Source organism: Bubalus bubalis, chromosome 18 (genome assembly GCF_019923935.1).
Source record: "Bubalus bubalis isolate 160015118507 breed Murrah chromosome 18, NDDB_SH_1, whole genome shotgun sequence".
Lineage (NCBI taxonomy): Eukaryota > Metazoa > Chordata > Mammalia > Artiodactyla > Bovidae > Bubalus > Bubalus bubalis.
The window spans coordinates 47,294,374-47,316,341 of record NC_059174.1 but is presented as its reverse complement, the minus strand read 5'-3'; the positions used below and the strand labels follow the sequence as shown (position 1 = coordinate 47,316,341).

The 21,968-nt window shown below is 41.1% G+C and overlaps 1 protein-coding gene across 1 annotated transcript in view; it reads left to right on the top strand.

Moving 5' to 3' along the window:
• Positions 1-15,643: 15,643 nt before the first annotated feature.
• The window catches only part of LOC102399617 (zinc finger protein 850), a 107,655-nt gene continuing 101,330 nt past the window's right edge, over positions 15,644-21,968 (top strand). The window contains 3 exon segments of the mRNA XM_025269894.2: positions 15,644-15,785; positions 16,106-16,268; positions 21,667-21,747. The gene's annotated coding sequence lies outside the window, so the exon portion shown is untranslated.

Here is a 21,968-nt window from a genome sequence, read left to right as displayed (position 1 = left end):
AGACTTCTCTGTCCATGGAATTCTCCAGGAAAGAATAATGGAGTGGGTTGCCATTTCCTCCTCCAGGGAATCTTCCTGACCCAGGGATAGAACTCGTGAATCTACTGCATTGGCCGGCAGATTCTTTACTACTGAGTCACCTGGGAAGCCCGGATAAAGTGAGACTTTGCTTTTAATATATAACATTTTCCCAGTAGAAAAAGGCAGAATGAATGTTGGTCCCTTTTTCTAGACTACTGATTGCAGGAGTTCTCTGAAAACTAGAACAAAAAGAAAAGCAATACATTATTTACATTTTACAATACTATGTCCACCTGAAATTGTTGTTACGGGGTTGTTTTCATCCCTCTCTACTCTATTATGAACTGATGGGCTTGACTGCATTTTAAAAGCCCACTAGTTAAGAAACATCTTTGTGGCGGATTCATTTTGATATTTGGCAAATCTAATACAGTTATGTTAAGTTTAAAAATAAAATAAAATTTAAAAAAAAATAAAAAAAAATAAAAAAAAAAAAACAAAAAAAAAACATCTTTTAATTCCTAATGCCTGGTCATGACATCTCATTGAAAAATATTTTGCTTCTCTATTGTTTGGACAGTGAAGATAAATCAGGCTCAGAATCTAAGAGGAAAATTCTTCTGGGCTATCAGAAGAATCAAAGTTGCATTCATATAAATTTAGATTAATGAGTAAGACTGGAAAGTGGGAAATGTAAAGTTCTCATCAAAGGATACCTATATGTCAGTTATCATCATTACAACATATTTTAAATATGCAAACCATGAATAGGTTAACATTTAAAAGGATATAAAGTTTAATTAAATATGATCAATCTCTTTTGCCATATATTTCAGACATACAGTGGCTAATATTAGCATGCACACCATTTTGATTTTAGTGTTTAACCTTACAGATTTTTTCTCTTCTCATAAAAATAATTTATCTTGACATCTTTGAAATATAGTTCATTTATAATATTAATTTCTGCTGTACAGCAAGTAATTCAGTTATACATAGATATAATTTTTCATATTCTTCTCCATTATGGTTTATCACAGGATATTGAATGTAGTTCCCTGTGATATACAATAGGACCTTGTTGTTTCAGATGTTATTTTAAAATAAAATATACAGATATTTACACATACACACATGAATACAAAATGTATATGTAATTTCAAATACTATGTGTGTTATATGCATATGAAAGTATATATTTTTCTTCACAAAAATGTGTTTCTGTATCAGTACACAGAAGTATTATCATTTTCAACAACTGCAAAGTAGGCCACAGTATGTGTAGCTGAATCCTTTTCTAAGAAATGAAACTCTACAAATAAATATTATAATTTTCCTACTTTTTCACATCAGTTCAGTTCAGTTCAGTCGCATCTGACTCTTTGCAACCCCATGAATCACAGCACACCAGGCCTCCCTGTGCATCACCAACTCCCAGAGTTCACTCAAATTCACGTCCATCGAGTCGGTGATGCCATCCAGCCATCTCATCCTCTGTCATCCCCTTCTCCTCCTGCCCCCAATCTTTCCCAGCATCAGGGTCTTTTCCAAAGAATCAACTCTTCGCATGAGGTGGCCAAAGTATTGGAGTTTCAGCTTTAGCATCAGTCCTTCCAAAGAACACCCAGGACCGATCTTTAGAATGGACTGGTTGATCTCCTTGCAGTCCAAGGGACTCTCAAGAGTCTTCTCCAACACCAAAGTTCAAAAGCATCAATTCTTTGGCGCTCAGCTTTCTTCACAGTCCAACTCTCACATCCATACATGACCACTGGAAAAACCATAGCCTCGACTAGACGGACCTTTGTTGGCAAAGTAATGTCTCTGCTTTTCAATATGCTATCTAGGTTGGTCATAACTTTCCTTCCAAGGAGTAAGCGTCTTTTAATTTCATGGCTGCAGTCACCATCTGCAGTGATTTTGGAGCCCCCCAAAAATAAAGTCTGACACTGTTTCCACTGTTTCCTCATCTATTTCCCATGAAGTGATGGGACCAGATGCCATGATCTTCGTTTTCTGAATGTTGAGCTTTAAGCCAACTTTTTCACTCTCCTCTTTCCCTTTCATCAAGAGGCTTTTGAGTTCCTCTTCACTTTCTGCCATAAGGGTGGTGTCATCTGCATATCTGAGGTTATTGATATTTCTGCCGGCAATCTTGATTCCAGCTTGTGCTTCTTCCAGCCCAGCGTTTCTCATGATGTACTCTGCATATAAGTTAAATAAGCAGGGTGACAATATACAGCCTTGACGCATACTCCTTTTCCTATTTGGAACCAATCTGTTGCTCCATGCCCAGTTCCAACTGTTGCACCCTGACCTGCATATAGGTTTTCTCAAGAGGCAGGTCAGGTAGTCTGGTATTCCCATCTCTTTCAGAATTTTCCACAGTTTATTGTGATCCACACAGTCAAAGGCTTTGGCATAGTCAAGAAAGCAGAAATAGGTGTTTTTCTGGAACTCTCTTGCTTTGTCGATGATCCAGTGGATGTTGACAATTTGATCTCTGGTTCCTCTGCCTTTTCTAAAGCCAGCTTGAACATCTGGAAGTTCACAGTTCCTGTACTGCTGAAGCCTGGCTTGGAGAATTTTGAGCATTACTTTACTAGCATGTGAGATGAGTGCAATTGTGCAGTAGTTTGAGCATTCTTTGGCATTTTCTTTCTTTGGGATTGGAATGGAAACTTACCTTTTCCAGTCATGTGGCCACTGCACAGTTTTCCAAATTTGCTGGCATATTGAGTGCAGCACTTTCACAGCATCATCTTTTAGGACTTGAAATAGCTCAACTGGAATTCCATCACCTCCACTAGCTTTGTTTGTAGTGATGCTTCCTAAGCCCCACTTGACTTCACATTCCAGGATGTCTGGCTCTAGGTGAGTGTGAGTGATCACACCATCGTGATTATCTGGGTCATGAAGATCTTTTTTCTACAGTTCTGTGTATTCTTGCCATCTCTTCTTAATATCTTCTGCTCCTGTTAGGTCCATACACTTTCTGTCCTTTATTGACCCCACTTTGTATGAAATGTCACCTTGAATCTCTAATTTTCTCGAAGAGATCACTAGTCTTTCTCATTCAATTGTTTTCCTCTATTTCTTTGCGCTGATCGCTGAAGAAGGCTTTCTTTTCTCTCCTTGCTACTGTTTGGAACTCTGCATTCAAATGGGTACATCTTTCCTTTTCTCCTTTGCTTTTCACTTCTCCTCTTTTCACAGCTATTTGTAAGGCCTCCTCAGACAGCCATTTTGCTTTTTTGCATTTCTTTTTCTTGGGGATGGTCTAGATCCCTGTCTCCCGTACAATGTCATGAACCTCCATCCATAGTTCATCAGGCACTCTGTCTATCAGATCTAGTCCCTTAAATCTATTTCTCATTTCCACTGTATAATCGTAAGGCATTTAATTTATGTCATACATAGCCTAGTGGTTTTCCCTACTTTATTCAATTTAAGTCTGAATTTGGCAATAAGGAGTTCATGATCCGAGCCACAGTGAGCTCCGTCTTGTATTTGCTGACTGTATACAGCTTCTCCATTATTGACTGCAAAGAATATAATCAATCTGATTTCGGTGTTGACCATCTGGTGATGTCCATGTGTAGAGTCTTCTCTTGTGTTGTTGGAAGAGGGTGTTTGCTATGATCAGTGTGTTCTCATTCTGCTTCATTCTGTACTCCAAGGCCAAATTTGCCTGTTACTCCAGGTGTTTCTTTACTTCCTATTTTTGCATGCCAGTCCCCTATAATGAAAAGGACATCTTTTTTTGGGTGTTAGTTCTAGAAGGTCTTGTAGGTCTTTATAGAACCATTCAACTTCAGCTTCTTCAGCATTATTGGTCAGGGCATAGACTTGGATTACAGTGATATTGAATGGTTTGCCTTGGAAATGAACAGAGATCATTCTGTTGCTTTTGAGATTGCATCCAAGTACTGCATTTCAGACTCTTTTGTTGACTATGATGGCTACTCCATTTCTTCTAAGGGATTCTTGCCCACAGTAGTAGATATAATGGTCATCTGAGTTAAATTCACCCATTCCAGTCTATTTTAGTTTGCTGATTCCTAAAATGTCTACCTTCACTCTTGCCATCTCTTGTTTGACCACTTCCAATTTGCCTTGATTCATGGACCTGACATTCCAGGTTCCTATGCAATATTGCTCTTTACAGCATCGGACCTTGTTTCCATCACCAGTCACATCCACAACTGGGTGTTGTTTTTGCTTTGGCTCCGTCTCTTCATTCTTTGTGGTTATTGCTCCACTGATCTCCAGTAACATATTGGGCACCTACCAACCTGGGGAGTTCATCTTTCAGTGTCCTATCTTTTGGCCTTTTCATAATGTTCATGGGGTTCTCAAGGCAAGAATATTGAAGTGGTTTGCAGTGTGGCTCAGATCATGAACTCCTTATTGCCAAATTCAGACTTAAATTGAAGAAACTGAGGGAAACCACTAGACCATTCAGGTATGACCTAAATCAAATGCCTTATGACTATACAGTGCAAGTGAGAAATAGATTTAAGGGACTAGATCTGATAGACGGAGTGCCTGATGAACTATGGACGGAGGCTCGTGACATTGTATGGGAGACAGGGATCAAGACCATCCCCAAGAAAAAGAAATGCAAAAAAGCAAAATGGCTGTCTGAGGAGGCCTTACAAATAGCTGTGAAAAGAAGAGAAGCGAAAAGCAAAGGAGAAAAGGAAAGATATACCCATTTGAATGCAGAGTTCCAAAGAATGGCAAGGAGAGAGAAGAAAGCCTTCCTCAGCGATCAGCGCAAAGAAATAGAGGAAAACAATTGAATGGGAAAGACTAGAGATCTCTTCGAGAAAATTAGAGACACCAAAGGACCATTTTATACAAAGATGGGGTCAATAAAGGACAGAAAGTGTATGGACCTAACAGGAGCAGAAGATATTAAGAAGAGATGGCAAGAATACACAGAAGAACTGTACAAAAAAGATCTTCATGACCCAGATAATCACGATGGTGTGATCACTCACACTCACCTAGAGCCAGACATCCTGGAATGTGAAGTCAAGTGGGCCTTAGGAAGCATCACTACAAACAAAGCTAGTGGAGGTGATGGAATTCCAGTTGAGCTATTTCAAGTCCTAAAAGATGATGCTGTGAAAGTGCTGCACTCAATATGCCAGCAAATTTGGAAAACTGTGCAGTGGCCACACGACTGGAAAAGGTCAGTTTTCATTCCAATCCCAAAGAAAGAAAATGCCAAAGAATGCTCAAACTACCGCACAATTGCACTCATCTCACATGCTAGTAAAGTAATGCTCAAAATTCTCCAAGCCAGGCTTCAGCAGTACAGGAACTGTGAACTTCCAGATGTTCAAGCTGGTTTTAGAAAAGGCAGAGGAACCAGAGATCAAATTGTCAACATCCACTGGATCATCGACAAAGCAAGAGAGTTCCAGAAAAACACCTATTTCTGCTTTCTTGACTATGCCAAAGCCTTTGACTGTGTGGATCACAATAAACTGTGGAAAATTCTGAAAGAGATGGGAATACCAGACTACCTGACCTGCCTCTTGAGAAAACCTATATGCAGGTCAGGGTGCAACAGTTGGAACTGGGCATGGAGCAACAGATTGGTTCCAAATAGGAAAAGGAGTATGCGTCAAGGCTGTATATTGTCACCCTGCTTATTTAACTTATATGCAGAGTACATCATGAGAAACGCTGGGCTGGAAGAAGCACAAGCTGGAATCAAGATTGCCGGCAGAAATATCAATAACCTCAGATATGCAGATGACACCACCCTTATGGCAGAAAGTGAAGAGGAACTCAAAAGCCTCTTGATGAAAGGGAAAGAGGAGAGTGAAAAAGTTGGCTTAAAGCTCAACATTCAGAAAACGAAGATCATGGCATCTGGTCCCATCACTTCATGGGAAATAGATGAGGAAACAGTGGAAACAGTGTCAGACTTTATTTTTGGGGGGCTCCAAAATCACTGCAGATGGTGACTGCAGCCATGAAATTAAAAGACGCTTACTCCTTGGAAGGAAAGTTATGACCAACCTAGATAGCATATTGAAAAGCAGAGACATTACTTTGCCAACAAAGGTCCGTCTAGTCAAGGCTATGGTTTTTCCAGTGGTCATGTATGGATGTGAGAGTTGGACTGTGAAGAAAGCTGAGCGCCAAAGAATTGATGCTTTTGAACTGTGGTGTTGGAGAAGACTCTTGAGAGTCCCTTGGACTGCAAGGAGATCCAACCAGTCCATCCTGAAGGAGATCAGTCCTGGGTGTTCATTGGTAGGACTGATTTTGAAGCTACATCTCCAATACTTTGGCCACCTGATGCAAAGAGGTGACTCTTGAAAAGACCCTGATGCTGGGAAAGATTGGGGGCAGGAGGAGAAGGGGACGACAGAGGATGAGATGGCTGGATGGCATCACCGACTCAATGGACATGGGTTTGGGTGGACTCCGGGTTTGGTGATGGACAGGGAGGACTGGCGTGCTGAAGTTCATGGGGTTGCAAAGAGTCGGACACGACTGAGCGACTGAACTGAACTGAACTGAGACAAGAACAAATCCATCTGGTAAACAAACTGAAGTTATTGAAGAAAGAAGAGAGATTTTATTACTTCATACCTTTGAACAACCTCTTGATAGCACTTACGGCTCTGACAGATCCCTAAAGGTATCCATTTTTTTCCTTCCAGTGCCAGAAGTGGGAAGGAAAACACTTGTAGATACTCTAATGTATATTAGTGTAATTCATTGAATAAACGTAAGTTTTAAAAAAATTTATTGCAGTATAACTGATGTAAAATATTTTATGTTACAGGTGTACAATACAGTGATTCATGAATTTTTAAGGTTATAATGCACTTATAAAATATTGGCTATATTCCCTATGTTGTATTAATACAATGTATCCTTGTAGCTTGTTTTATTCTTTTAAGATTTTTTTTAAGTTGACTGTGTTGGGTCTTAGTTTCCACGTTCAGGCTCAGTACTTACAGCACACAGGCTTCTCCTCTAGTGGCTCACAAGGCAGGAACTTTTAAAAAGTAGGGATCATGAGGGGAGAAAGAGGTTTGGATTTTCTTGGGAAAAGCAGGGTTCTTCCTGGAACTGTGGTCCCATCTTGTTTGTTTTTTTAAATTCCTTCCATATGGTCAGGTGTTTCCCGTCAGGCAAATGGAGTCCAATGAGCATAAAATGAGGCTCAGGTTCACTAGAGGCCAAGAGGATGATTTAAACTATTCCACTCTAATATTCATTTTTTGGTCTGGTTCTCTCCTTTTGAGGTTCGGTTCTGCCACTGAAGCCTGCACACTTGGCTTCCACTGGGGAAGGGCAGGGGTATGGTTCTGGGGCAACCACCTGGGGAACAGCAGGGAGGGTGAACCAGCCTTTCTTTCCTTTGGTTTCTGACCGCCCGGATTTCTAGGTCTGTGCTTGTTTACAGTTGGACGGGCCCTGGTGGCAAGATGCAGATAGATACTCTTCCTCCCCTCATGATTCCTGCCTTTAAAGTTCCTGCCTTGTGAGCCCCTAGAGGAGAAGCCTGCTGCTGCAACTGTTGAGCCTGCACACCACAACTAGCGATCCTGCATGCGGAAACTAAGACCCAACACAGTCAACTTAAAAGAAAAAGTCCACATTAAAAAAAAAAAATCTTTTAAAAAAAAAGCTGCAACTCTATATTGTATTAATACAGCACAGGGAATATAGCCAATATTTTATAATAAGTGAATTATAATCTTAAAAATTCATGAATCACTGTATTGTACACCTGTAATGTATAACATTTTACATCAATTATACTGTATCTGTGCCACCAAACCTGGTTCCTGGTTCGGGTTATGTGGAAATTATATCTAATGGGAGAGAGGGACAGAGTGGAAACATGGTAAGGCAGGTCGCGATGAAAGATCCCTGAGTCCCAGCTCCATGCAATGATCCTGTTAATCCTTTGCATTGAAAACACATATAAATCCGCTTTAATCTCTAACAGGGAAAATAGTCCTCAGAGTTTTCTGAAAGATTGTCTCTTGGGTTATAATCTTCAGGTTGGCTCAAGTACAATTCTCTATTTGTTTCTTAGACTTTTTTTGTTTTGTTTTGTTTCTTAGACTTTTAATTAAGTTTTCATTGACAAAATATACTGATCAGAAGAAATCAATAGAGAAAAAAGTGGAAATTAATGAAATAAGAAAATCGGTAGTGAAAAGAAAAAAATTGACATAAGAGAAAAACTTCTAGTACGAAAGCAAAATCTTATGATTTAGAAAGAGTAAGAGAGGCTTTCCCATAAACAGAGCCAGTGCATTTATTTTCCATTTTTCCTCTACAAAAAAAAAAAAAAGAGAGATTAAAGTGAGTATATTTAGTTGAGAAAGACAAAAAGTATTAATATGTGAGAAAAAGGTTGGCTCTAAAGTCTACCAGTTGAGAAGTTTTACCTCACAACCGGAGGCCAGAATTGCTACACATTTCAGGAAAGTATTCAATGCAAAAGGGAGAGAACAATTCAAAAAAATTTTTTAAAGTTTGATTTGGACATAGACGAAAATGGACAAGAAAACTTTAAACAAATCTAATTACTCTCTGAGAGATCAGAGATTATGCTGTCTCCATAAATAAGAATAGAAAGCAGTGAAGAAAGAGAAGTTAGACACAACTCATGAAAAATATTTGTATCAAATACAAATTCCAGGAAGAGAACAAAAAAACCTAGAGAAGACTATCAAATAACAAACATATAAGAAACATCTGCAGAACTAGATCCTACAAATTGAAAGTGCTCACCTCTACTCAGCATAAAAGTGTTTAAAAAATCCACAACATAAATCATGAAAATTTAATACATTGGAAATATAAAAAGCAGTAAGTATTAGGAGATGAGCAGGAAGGAGGCATAAGATAATATACAAAGGAACAGAAAATAATTGGCATTAGACTTGACAACAGGAGTGACCAGGAAACTTTGAAGTGATGTTTCCAAATTCTGAATACTGGCAAAGTGTGTAGAATAAAGCCATTTTCAAACATGAAAGACTCAAATATTCATCTCTAAAACATGCATATTTTTTCTCTTTTTCTCCTTTTGGCCACATGGCAACCAGGGATTGAAACCTGAGCCCTCAGAAGCACAGTCTTAACCACTGCAGCATGAGGAAATTCCTTCTTCCCTGGTGGCTCAGAGGTTAAAGCGTCTGCCTGCAATGCAGGAGATCTCGGTTCGATCCCTGGGTGGGGAAGATCCCCTGGAGAAGGAAATGACAACCCACTCCAGTATTCTTGCCTGGAGAATCCCATGGACAGAGGAGCCAGGTAGGCTACAGTCCATGGGGTCGCAAAGAGTCGGGCACGACTGAGCGACTTCACTTTCACTTTCTAACACATGTATCTTAAGGAAGCTGTTGGAAAAGGAACTTGAGCAAAAATGAAAAATTAGCAAAAATTAACTTAATTCTAGGAAACAGGAATCCAATTCAGGAAGACAATGAAAGTAAGTTTCACAGTAAGTACACAGTCTAGTTAGAGCCACAGAATGGAAACCTGAGAGATACCAACTGGATATTTGAACAACGTAAAAAAAGAAACCAATGGACACTTAATGCATGCTTTGGAACATCTCTAAAAACTAGCAACAGATACATAGAAAGCTAATTAAGTCCTTTTAAAAAGAAAAAAATATTTATTTGGCCACACCGGGTCTTAGTTTCAACATGTGGGATGTAGTTCTTTGTGCAGGGATCAAACCCAGGCCCCCTGCATTGGAAGCATGGAGTCTTTAGCCACTGGGCCACCAGGGAAGTCCCTAATTAAGTCCTTAATAGACAAAAATGTATCTAAAACTACACTTGGTTTTGAATTTTTAAAAATTTACATAATTATATTGACATAACCAATAACTGAGATTTAACCATATTTGAAGATGGTCAAAAAGAAACAAGAAGTTTTTTTTCTTTAAATGAAGTATTATTACACTGCACATTTTTATTGCTAATGTGAACAAGAAATATTGCTTGCCATTTCAGTAAACAACAAATACTGCCCATCATCAAACCATCTGCCATTGCAGTCATCCCTGAAAGTGAGCCCTTAGGAGAATTCGGGATGGAGAAAAATAGAATACTGGCCCTAGCAGTTAAAATGCATATCAAGGGAATAATTTCAATGCACCCAGACTCTTGCATCTTTCTATACATAGAAAAGCACTAAAATCATTAACTTGAGATGTCTGGTTTTTGTGATTTGCAGAAATATTTTGATGTTTGACTATAGGGTTTTTTTTTTTTTTCCCCAGCAAAAACTCTTATACATCCTGGCTCCTCCCTTACCTCTTTGGGACAATTCCTCAGAGGTATCTGAGAGGCAGTATCCTAGGCTATCAGTGTTGTTTAATCGCTCAGTCATGTCTGACTCTTTGTGACCCCATGGACTATAGCCCGCTAGGCTCCTCTTTCCATGGGATCGCCCAGATAAGAATACTGGAGTGGGTTGCCATTTCCTTCTCTAGGGGATCTTCCTGACCCAGGGATTGAACCTGGGTCTCTAGTGTCTCCTGTATTGACAGGTGGATTCTTTACCACTGAGCCACCAGAGAAGCCCCATCCTAGGCTATATTCCTCAATAATAAAATTCTCAACATTTTGGTTGTACATTTTTTTGGGGGGAGGGGCTTCCCTGATGGCTCTGTTGGTAAAGAATACGCCTGCAATGCAGGAGACCCTGGCTCAATTCCTGGATCAGGAAGATCCATTGGAGAAGGGATAGGCTACCCACTCCAGTATTCTTGGGCTTCCCTTGTGGCTCAGCTGGTAAAGAATCTGCCTGCAATGCAGGAGACCTGGGTTCAATACTTGGGTTAGGAAGATCCCCAGGAGAAGGGAAAGACTACTCACTCCAGTATTCTGGCCTGGAGAATTCCATGGACTATATCGTCCATGGAGTCGCAAAGAGGCACACACGACTGAGCAACTTTCACTTCACTTCATTTTTTTTAGTTGAAACTAAAAGATATTTTTAACTACTAAAATGAGACTGATCTTTTTGAAATGTTCAAAGAAACTTTTATTATCCAATGAAGACATTGAGTTTATCCAAGATTTCATCTAGAAGCAGGGGAAAAGACCCTCATCCATAGAGGAATACTATAAGTGTAATTATGGGAGAAAATAAAGTTCCTCTCTCTTTTGTTTTACAAAGTCCTATTAATTTCAACTTTCTGATTACACTGCCCACAAAAATAATGAATAAACAATCTATAATAGAAATCGAAAAGAATTTTGTGTGAGCCACACTGAAAACAATATCTTGGAAGACAGCTTCACAGATACCTTGGAGGAACTGCTCTAGAGAAGCATGGTTTTCAGCACAGTCTTGTATCTTGTCAGCACAAAGAACACCAAACAAGTCAGGGATACATTCCTTCAAGGCTCAACAAAACAAAACAGATGAGCATGTTCACAGTGAGTGAGTAAGGCCTTGGCACCAAGGAAGGGAGTCTTATCGAAGGAGCTGGTACATTAGCATCTCAAGAAGAGAGGCATTTAATCTTTATCTTTAAAATGGACATTCTTTACTTCTGGTCTTTGAACCTTTTCCCTTAATAACTGAAGCAGATGTGCAGTATTCATTTGATAGGCCACAGACAGCCTGTTTTAGTTAGCATAGAATTTGAGTTAAATCATGTACAAGCCAGAATGACTTCCCCATACCTCAATATGTGAAAATCTCTTTCAATATACTCCTACAATTCTGTCTCAGAAATAACGGTAACCTTGCCTCTCCCTTTCCCGTGTTGCTTGTGCCTGTAATTATTCATCCAACTAGTATAGCTCCACATTCCTGAAGGCACACACTTTAGACACTGATCATCAAAAACCTAACATCTAGTAACACAAAGACCCACAACACACTGCTCATAGAAAGCAAGAGCCAGAAGTGTGGGCTTATCAAAACCATCCCCCAAATATAATAGGGCTAGAAGAGAAGAAAAATCTTACCTCTAGCCATCTTAGGTTTACACACAGGTCTCTTTCACAAAAAAGATTAACAGGACAAAAACAATTTATTAACTTGTATGTACCTGTCATATGGGAAAACCTTAACAAGAGCAATTCAAAGTGTGGCTTAGAACTCCATATTATGTGGTATCTTCAACAAAGAACAACTTTATTGAGAAATGAGAGGATAAAGAAGAGCAGTCTTGAGCTTCCAAGGGTGGCAAACTGTGGGAGGAAACTAATGGAGTAAAATTTACTTGCACATTCCTCTGGTGCTGTCTATGGGCTAAGAGTCTAGAGTTGTCTCCTGTAAAGGAGAATTTATATCCTGCCTTTAGGCAGAAATGGGTGAGGGTGGAGAGAGTTTTTCCTGCATTTGATGGTTCTAAATTGCCCTCAACTCAAAACTGTTTTTATGTCAAAAAGGCATACGTTGGAGTGACATACTATGGTTTACCTTCAAGGCACAGTCTTCACAGATTCACACAATCTCAGGCACTTCACAAGGAAGTAGCTGTATGGGAGCAAATTTTGCCACCCAAAAGATGTCTCTTTGGCATGAGGGTTAATTTAGATTGATTATATTTAAGAAAAAGAAGACTCAGGAAGTTTTTCTTTTTACATCTACCTGCAGGAGGTGCAGAAGATGCAGGTTTGATCCCTGGGTCAGGAAGATCCCCTGGAGTAGGAAATGGCAACCCACTCCAGTATTCTTGCCTGAAAAATTCCATGAACAGAGAAGCCTGGCAGGCTACAGTTCATGGAGTTGCAAAGAGTTGGATGCCACTGAGTATGCACGCACGAGTTTAGATAAAGGGCTGTTTTCAGAATAGAGCAATCCAGAGATCTGCAAAGAACACGAGTTAAGTGAGGTGGGAAAACTCTTGGCAGGGCCTGGAGATGAGTCCACTACCTGTTCCATTGTCTCTGAGTAGCTCAGCAAACATTTGCTTACCAAAAGTTTGCTTTTCTATCTCTGGCTAAATTGCCTTCCTCCTCTTTGAATCCCCAAACCACAACTACCAACATCCTCTTTTGTCTTTAGCTATTTTGGTAAGTAACTCAGTTTTCCTAGATCTCTCCCAAGTATATACGTTATTAAAGTTTTGTCTGATTTTATTCTGCTAACCTGTCTCATGTCAACTTAATTCTTAGATTGTAAGCAGATAGGGTAGTGGGTCACCGGAGAAAGAGAACCAGGAATGCTTTTCCTGACATATATGCGTATATGTACTAAATTGCTTCAGTTGTGTCCAACTCTTTTTGACCCCATATAGACTGTAGCCCACCAGCCTCCTCTGTCCTTGGGGTTCTCCAGGAAAGAATTCAGAGAAGCCATTTTGGCCCAGCCTTTTTTTCGACTGTGTCAGGGCTTAGATGTGACACCTGGGATTTTGGCTGGGGCCTGCTTCTCTCTAGTTGTGGTATGGGAGCTCCAGTGTGCGTGCTCAGTAGTTGCTGCACATGGGTTTAGATGCTCTGTGGCATATGGGACATAAGTTCCCTGACCAGGGATGGAATTTATGTCCCCTGCATTGGAAGGTGGATTCTCAACCACTGGACCACCAGGGAAGTCCCGGCCTAAGCCATTTTGTGATTTCCTTGCCGTTAAACAGACTCAGTAACAAATGATCTTAAGGGAACAAAGGAACGTAGGAACAGAGAAGAGGCAGGCAAACAATAGTGCAGTTGATAAAACAAAGTCCTATTTCCTCTTCAAGGGATATACAGAGTAACGTATCTCTGAGTTCTACAGAAACTAAGGCCCCACCACCTGAGGTGAGGACAGAAAGATGATGTTGACTTTTTCAGACTTTAGTCAACTAAAGCTAGGATTCTAGAATTATCCCAGTTCAATGTTGAATTTTTCTCTGCTCAAGCCCCTTCATGAATATGCATGGACCCTTAACTCAAAACTTCCCCAATTTCTCTATTTGGGGAGACACTGCTTTGGGAAAGATCCCAGTGTTCTCCTTAAATGCTGCTTCTCCTTAAATGCTCCTTCTCCCAATCTTTGGCCTAGTTGTGTCTTTTGGTTCAACACCAAAAGAGGCAAACCCAGTTTTCAAGTAACAAGACCAGACAGAAGAACTTGGAAGCTTAAGAGGAAAATTCCCTCCTCTTCAACACTACCAGACACTCCTAAACCTGGTTTCACAGTGCAGCATAATAGCATGCAACCTGTTGTCAAATGCAAGCTCGTGCCCAACCCATAGTGAAGCCAAACAAATCAAGAGATTGGAATAGAGAATGGCTTACTGCAGGGTCAAGCAAGTAGCGGTTTCCCTGGTAGCTCAGCTGGTAAAGAATCTGCCTGCAATGCAGGAGACTCTGATTCAATCCCTGGGTCAGGAAGATCCCCTGGAGAAGGGAAAGGCTACCCACTCCAGTATTCTGGCCTAGAGAATTCCATAGACTGTATAGTCTCCATGGGGTTGCAGAGTTGGACATGACTGAGTGACTTCCACTTTTCAAGCAAGCAGAACAGGCCGCTGGTCCTCCAAAGCCCCAAACTCCCTAATGGTTTTCCAGGAGAAGTTTTTAAAGGCAAAATTTGGGGTGAAGGCTGTGGACTGTGTGACCTTCTTCTGATTGGTTAGTGGTGAGATTACAGGGTAGGGCTCCCGGACTTTTGTGCTCAGCCTCAAGTTGCCATCCTCCACCGGGTTGTGGGCCTTAGTTCCAGCAGAACTCAGATATATTGCTATGTATATTCCTCGAGGAAAAACTTTCACTGTTGCACTGTTTGTACTGATAACTGTTGCTTGATCCCTTCTCTTCTGTTTCTACATTTCCCCACTTTTTTTATTAGCACCTGTTTGAATCTGCCCTTTGGAACTTGGAGAAGATGCCGGAGGCTAAAACCAGACAGTTTTTGTATCAAGGAGGGCCGCAGGGGGTCCTGCTTGGTTTCCTTTCTCCCTGAGTCCATTTCACTCCAGCATCCACGGAGTGGCACACATCACATGAAACTTAATGCACGAAAACACAACTCCATCCACGATCACAAGGCAGGCACAGAGGGCACCACACCACTGTCAGTCCTTTGGCAAATGTCACAGAGACCACGCTTGGGGCACTGGATATAGCAATCAGGGTCACCCTTAAAAATCTAAAGATCTGGACACCCTAGACCAACGGGGAATCCTGGCTCCAATCTCTTCGTACCCCTCCTCCCCAGCCCTCAACGTGCGTGGCCCCAAGAGCATCGTCAGCTGCATTAAGAATTCCCGGTTGGAACACCTCCACCTCCACGAGGGACAGAGACAGAAGCTTCCAGGAGCTTGGGCGCTGGGCTCTCGCGCCAGGGGCGGAGCTCCGGGTCAGAGTTCTTTGCGGAGCCGAGAACCGAGTAAGAAAGGCTGGAATATACAGTTTCCCTGATTTGGGGACTACAATTCCAACAGGGGAGCAGGGGTGGATTCTGCTCGAGGGCACGAGTCACTTACAAGGTCACCTTTACAGGTGAGGAGTTGGCCTACGAGGGAACCCCGCTCTTCTTCCAAACCCCGCAGGCATCGTGCCCCAGCAGTCTTTCCGAGCGCTTCACGAGGAACCGGGGCACGGCCCCCCAACACCCACCCAACCCCCTTCGCGCCTGCGCAGTCGGGACCAAGAAGGCACTCTCCGGAATTCCGGCGCCGCGGTCCTGAGCGCTGGGCGGTCCCCCGAGTCTGGCGCAGCCCTAGGGCGGTAAGGCAGGCTCGGTGGTAGCCGCTGCTCTTCTGAAGAAAACAAGCGCGAGACGGGCCAGGTTCTGCGGACCAGATCGAGGTTGGATTTGGGGGCCTCAGGCCGGAGTGAGGGCTTTGCAGTTCTGAGACTGGGCGGCGCGGGGTTAAGCTCGTGCGGCAGTAACTGGGCGCCGCCCCGGCCTGTTCCCGGCGGTCCTGCCCGTCGCCTTCCTCGCCTCGACCACCGAGGCCTGGCAGTAGAGGAAAGGCCTGAGAGGGAAACGGGTGGTGGAACCTCTGAATGAAAGTCCCCTGCAAGGCGCGGTGGCCGCCCGAGCGTGGGTGGCTGTGGTGTCTGAATTACAGCCGAACCAGAGCCGCGGACCTTCTCCCGTCTTTATCTTTCCATTGTGTTTGCAGCTGGTGGGTAGCGACGGTCAAGGGGGCGTGGACGGTGGGTGTTGACCGCGTCCAGAAACGCCTGTGATGTAATCAACCCGGTTTGCTTTCCGAGCCCTGTCAGTCTCCAGAGGCCTGTGAAGTGAAGCGAATCGCTGCTGCGTCTCTAAAAGCCGCGTTCTTTGTGAGTTTCTGCTGCTTCTTTGTTTGCATGAAATGCACTTGATTTTTGTGACACGAGATTGTTAAAATTTCCTTCTCTTGAAATGTCCTGCGTAAGAATAATCTACTTACTGATTTGGACTTTAGGATTTACCTACGTCCTGGCAGGGGACCCAATTTATACATTCCCCTTTCTGTTGCCCACTTAATGCAGTTCTTCAGTTAGTTATGCTCAGACTCTGCAGGACCTCATGGACTGCAGCCTGCCAGGCTCCTCTGTCTTTGGAATTTTCCAGGCAAGAATAGTGAAGTGGGTTGCCATTTCCTACGCCAGGGGATCTTCCCGACCCAGGGATCGAACTCATGTCTCTTGCCTTAGCAGGCAGATTATTTACCACTGAGCCACCTTAGTTAACCATGTGCTATAAATCCAGTTGCTCTGTGAGGAGTTTATAATGATGGAAGTAGCCCTTTGGAAGTTACCGTTTATGTTTTCTTTTCAACTGTAATTTGTTAAGTAGTGTTGGGTTTCAGTTCAGTTCAGTCGCTCAGTCCTTTCCGACTCTTTGCAACCCCATGGACTGCAGGCCAGGCCTCCCTGTCCATCACCAACTTCCGGAGTTTACTCAAACTCATGTCCATTGAATCAGTGATGCCAACCAACCATCTCAGCCTCTGTCATCCCCTTCTCCTCCTGCCTTCAATCTTTCCCAGCATCAGGGTCTTTTCAAGTGAGTTAGCTTTTTGCATCAGTTCAGTTCAGTCTCTCAGTCGTGTCTGACTCTTTGCGACCCCATGAACCACAGCACTGCCAGGCCTCCCTGTCCATCACCAACTCCCAGAGTTCACCCAAACCCATGTCCATCCAGTCAGTGATGCCATCCTCTGTTGTCCCCTTCTCCTCCTGCCCTCAATCTTTCCCAGCATCAGGGTCTTTTCAAATGAGTCAGCTCTTCGCATCAGGTGGCCAAAGTATTGGAGTTTCAGCTTCAACATCAGTCCTTCCAATGAATATTCAGGACTGATCTCCTTTAGGATGGACTGGTTGGATCTCTTTGCAGTCCAAGGGACTCTCAAGAGTCTTCTCCAACACCACAGTTCAGAAGCATCAATTCTTTGGCACTCAGCTTTCTTTATAGTCCAACTCTCACATCCATACATGACCACTGGAAAAACCATAGCCTTGACTAGACGGACCTTTGTTGGCAAAGTAATGTCTCTCCTTTTTAATATGCTGTCTAGGTTGGTCATAACTTCTCTTCCAAGGAGTGTCTTTTAATTTCATGTCTATTAGATTGTGTTGGGTTTAGACAGCTCTAATTATTCCAGAGTAGGAGTGGGGACTTTTTTTCCCAAAGGGAATCCATGAGTGGAACTTTTTGGTACCAGCCTGATGTGGTTAGAGTTAGTTAGCATGAGTTTTATTTATTTTGGACAAATGAAAAATTGTTTAATGTATACAGCATAATGTTTTGATATATGTAAACATTATGGAACAGAATACCACACCGACTAATTAACCATTACCTCTCAAGATTAACTATTTTGTGTATGTGACAAGAGTACTTAAGATACACTCTTGGCAAACTTCCAGTATGTAATACACTATTATTAGCTATAGTAACCATGTTGTGCATTAGGTCTTCAGAGCTTATTATCTTATAACTGAAATTTTGTAGCATGAGTTTGTTTTAGGTATGTCTTGGGGAGATTCCCTGGGGAAGGGAATGGCTACCCACTGCAGTATTCTTGCCTGGAGAATTCCATGGACAGAGGAACCTGGCAGAATACAGTCGGTGGGTGGAAAAAAATCAGGACTGAGCGACTAACACTTTCACTTTTTTGGGATAGAGGAGGAGAGATGTATGCAGTGGTTAAGAATTTTGAACCTAGATTAAGAGGATTTTAATCCTGACCATCACTTAAATCTAAGTGAGTTTGGGCAGTCGAAAGAAAACTGTGTTGCAGTTTCTTCATATGTAAAATCGGAATTACAATAGTATATGCCTCACAGGGTTGTTTTGAAGGTTACCTGAATTAATATTGAAGGAGATCAGCCCTGGGATTTCTTTGGAAGGAATGATGCTAAAGCTGAAACTCCAGTACTTTGGCCACCTCATGCGAAAGGTTGACTCATTGGAAAAGACTCTTGATGCTGGGAGGGATTGGGGGCAAGAGGAGAAGGGGACAACAAAAGATGAGATGGCTGGATGGCATCACTGACTCGATGGACGTGAGTCTCAGTGAACTCCGGGAGTTGGTGATGGACAGGGAGGCCTGGCTTGCTGCGATTCATGGGGTCGCAAAGAGTTGGACACGACTGAGCGACTGATCTGATTTGATCTGATCTGAAATTAATATCTGTTGAAGCTCTTAAAACATTACCTAGCATAGTAGAATACTGCTTAATTATATTAGCGGTTACTGTTAGTGATGATTGTTAATCATTTTGTATCAACTTTCTTTATTTCCAAGAATAATGAAAATGTGAAGTTACTTACGATGAATGCAAGCAGAAAAATCAACAGCAAATGGACCAGAATAGGGATTCTTAACATGAAGTCTTTTTCTGTTTATGGGTTTTCAGGACAAGGAAAAAATCAAAGATATATATATATATAGTAAATATTTTTCAGTGGTTAATTTGGGAGGGGAATCTACTTACTTATAATTTCATGATATCAGAGTTGTATAAGACCCAACAAGATTGATTTTCACTGGTCTAGAATCAAAGTCTGGAATAAATAGGAACAATTTTGAGGATAATCTTAAAAAACTTGTGTCTAACAATGTGGAAATGTTAAGTAATTCACACTTCATCCATATGATGGAATGTTATGGGATAATAAACATTATAAAGTCATAAGAAAAAACCATATAATGTAATATTGGGAAGTATGTATTGTTCTGAATAAAAATTTTTAAGAAATTGTTGTTACCTATGTATCTTGAACACTAAGGTAAGGAATAATAAGATGTTTTGCAAAATTTAGTAATTGGTTATTCAGGAGGAGTCAACTCAAATGACTGAGCATTTGCTATGAAATAAGCATTTTTTTTCTGCCTGCTGTGCATACTATCTCTTGATTTTTGGAAATGTTGTGAATCAGCATTGTGATCCTTCACAGAAGGGTTTCTGGTTGTTAATGAAATACAGTATTCGAGAACTGGTAAGAATTATTTTTTCAGTGACATTGATTTCCCTGTTGTTACCACTTATGCAGGCCTATGTAATCACAGTTTTCTTAATGACTACCTGTCTACCCAAATCATTAAAAAATTATTTTTAATGGGAATAGCTTTTTAAACATTTCAGATAATGTACTTAATGCAAGCTTGTGAAATATTTAGTAACTAAGGAAACTTGAAGAAGAAAATAAAAATTATAGTCCTCAGCAGGGCTTCCCAGTGGTAAAGAATCCACCTGCAATTCAGGAGACTTGCAGGATACGCAGGTTCCATCCCTGGGTTGGGAAGATCCCCTGGAAGAGGAAATGGCAACCCACTCCTGTATTTTTGCCTGGAAAAAATCCCACAGACAGAGGAGCCTGGTACACTATAGTCAATAGGGTCACAAAGAATTGGACTTGACTAAGCATACACAGACATATTCCCAACATCCAGAAATAATCACTATTCATATTTAGAGCATATGTTCCCAAAAATATTTTTACAAGCATTTGTGGTTTTGTATATTTGTATACGTATTTGTATATGCTTATTCAGTTTTATTTCTGAATAAGATAACATTAATTGAAAATTTAAAGGAAAGCAAGACCTCTAATTCTTCGTTTAAGGTAGGAATTCAGGGGTCTTCCCTGGGGGCTCAGTGGTAAGGAGTCTGCCTGCCAGTGCAGGAGACATTGGTTCGATCCCTGATCCAGGAAAATCTCACATGCTGTGGGGCAACTTACCCCATATACAACTATTAAGCCTGTGCTCTAGAGCCGGGGAGCCACAACTACTGAGCCCATATGCCACAACTACTGAAGCCCGTGTTCCCTAGAGCCTGTGCTCTGCAACAAGAGAGTAGTCCCTGCTCATAGCAATGATGACCCAGCACAGCCAAAAATAAATAAATATGACCCAGCACAGCCAAAAATAAATAAATACAATTATAAAAAAAGAAACTCATTATTTAAAAAAAAAAAAGAGGAAAAAAATTAATAAAAAAGGAATTCAGTATTGTCATGGATTTTGTAACATTTTTATGGATTTTATATATATATTTTTTAAACTGGTTTTTTTTTTCTTTCAGTGTGTCTTGGATATTTTCCATTCCTTAAGTTTTTGAAAACTCAGCATTTAATGATTACTTTATTATTCTGTTTGTGGATGTTTTCTCAAGTGTTTAAGAAATAAGTTTTTGGGGAGTGATGTTCAAAACTGCCTGAACAATTCCTTCAGCAGGCTTTCTAGGTCCTATTACTTAACCAACGTTTCACTTCAAGGTCATGTGGGATTTCAGAGGTAGGAACGTTGAGGAATATAGCATTGACTTCTGCCAACTAGGGATACAAGTGATAACTCTGAAGTATTTGGCTTTATTTCTGAAGGATTGTTAGAGTATGAAGTGGACAGTTCTGTTATTTTATGCCAGATGCTTCATCCTCCTGATCCTTCATTTGAGTGAAAGTTTGAGAAATAAATTAATGATAATTACCTAGAAAATGAATCTTACAAAAAACAAAATCATTTTAAACTCAGAGAAGAAAGGCAAAATAATCTGATTATACTATATAGTTCAGTTGGTAATGGTATTTAAATGGTCATAATCATAGAAACTGGAGAAGGCAATGGCACCCCACTCCAGCACTCTTGCCTGGAAAATCCCATGGATGGAGGAGCCTGGTAGGCTGTAGTCCATAGGGTCGCGAAGAGTCGGACACGACTGAGCGACTTCCCTTTCACTTTTCACTTTCATGCATTGGAGAAGGAAATGGCAACCCACTCCAGTGTTCTTGCCTGGAGAATCCCAAGGACAGGGGAGCCTGGTGGGCTTCCGTCTCTGGGGTCGCACAGAGTCGGACACGACTGAAGCGACTTAGCAGCAGCAGCAGCAGCAGTCATAGAAACTGAATATCTGTGTACCCTTTAATAGAACAAAACTACACTGGGAAATAAGAGCATATTGGAAGGATAGGGAGATGCAATTATGCACACATGAAGTGGGAGATGGGTAGATAAAATATAGCTGAAGTAGTAATATTAGCATGTGATTTGAATATATGGTATTTATATAACAAACGAAATAGCTAAAAGAGGTGAAAATTGTTGCCTCTAGATTTGGAAGATAGGGGAAAGGGTAGCAGGGATGGAATTGTTGGGGCTTTTTGTGATATCCCTTGTAGAGCTGTTTTAAATTTATGTCCAGGTACAAGTGATACAAATTAAAGTTTTCTTTTCTTTTTTTTTTACAGATTAAAAATTTCTTGATTAAAAAATTGAGAGACTCCTGGGAAGAACAAAATAAAGATCACGTGGGATACAATCAAGGCGAGGTAACACAATAAAATCTTATTCCAAGTCCATTTTGACTTTTTTGGTCTCATTATAATCATTTTCCATGTATCATTTCATTCTTTTTACACCATAACACAAGTGTCCATTTCTCCAGTCTTAGTGATAAGTATTATCAGTTTTTAAAATCTGCTAATCCAGTTCCTTTAAATGCAACTCCTTAGTTACTACTGAGTTTTAACTAGTGGGTTATTTCATTATC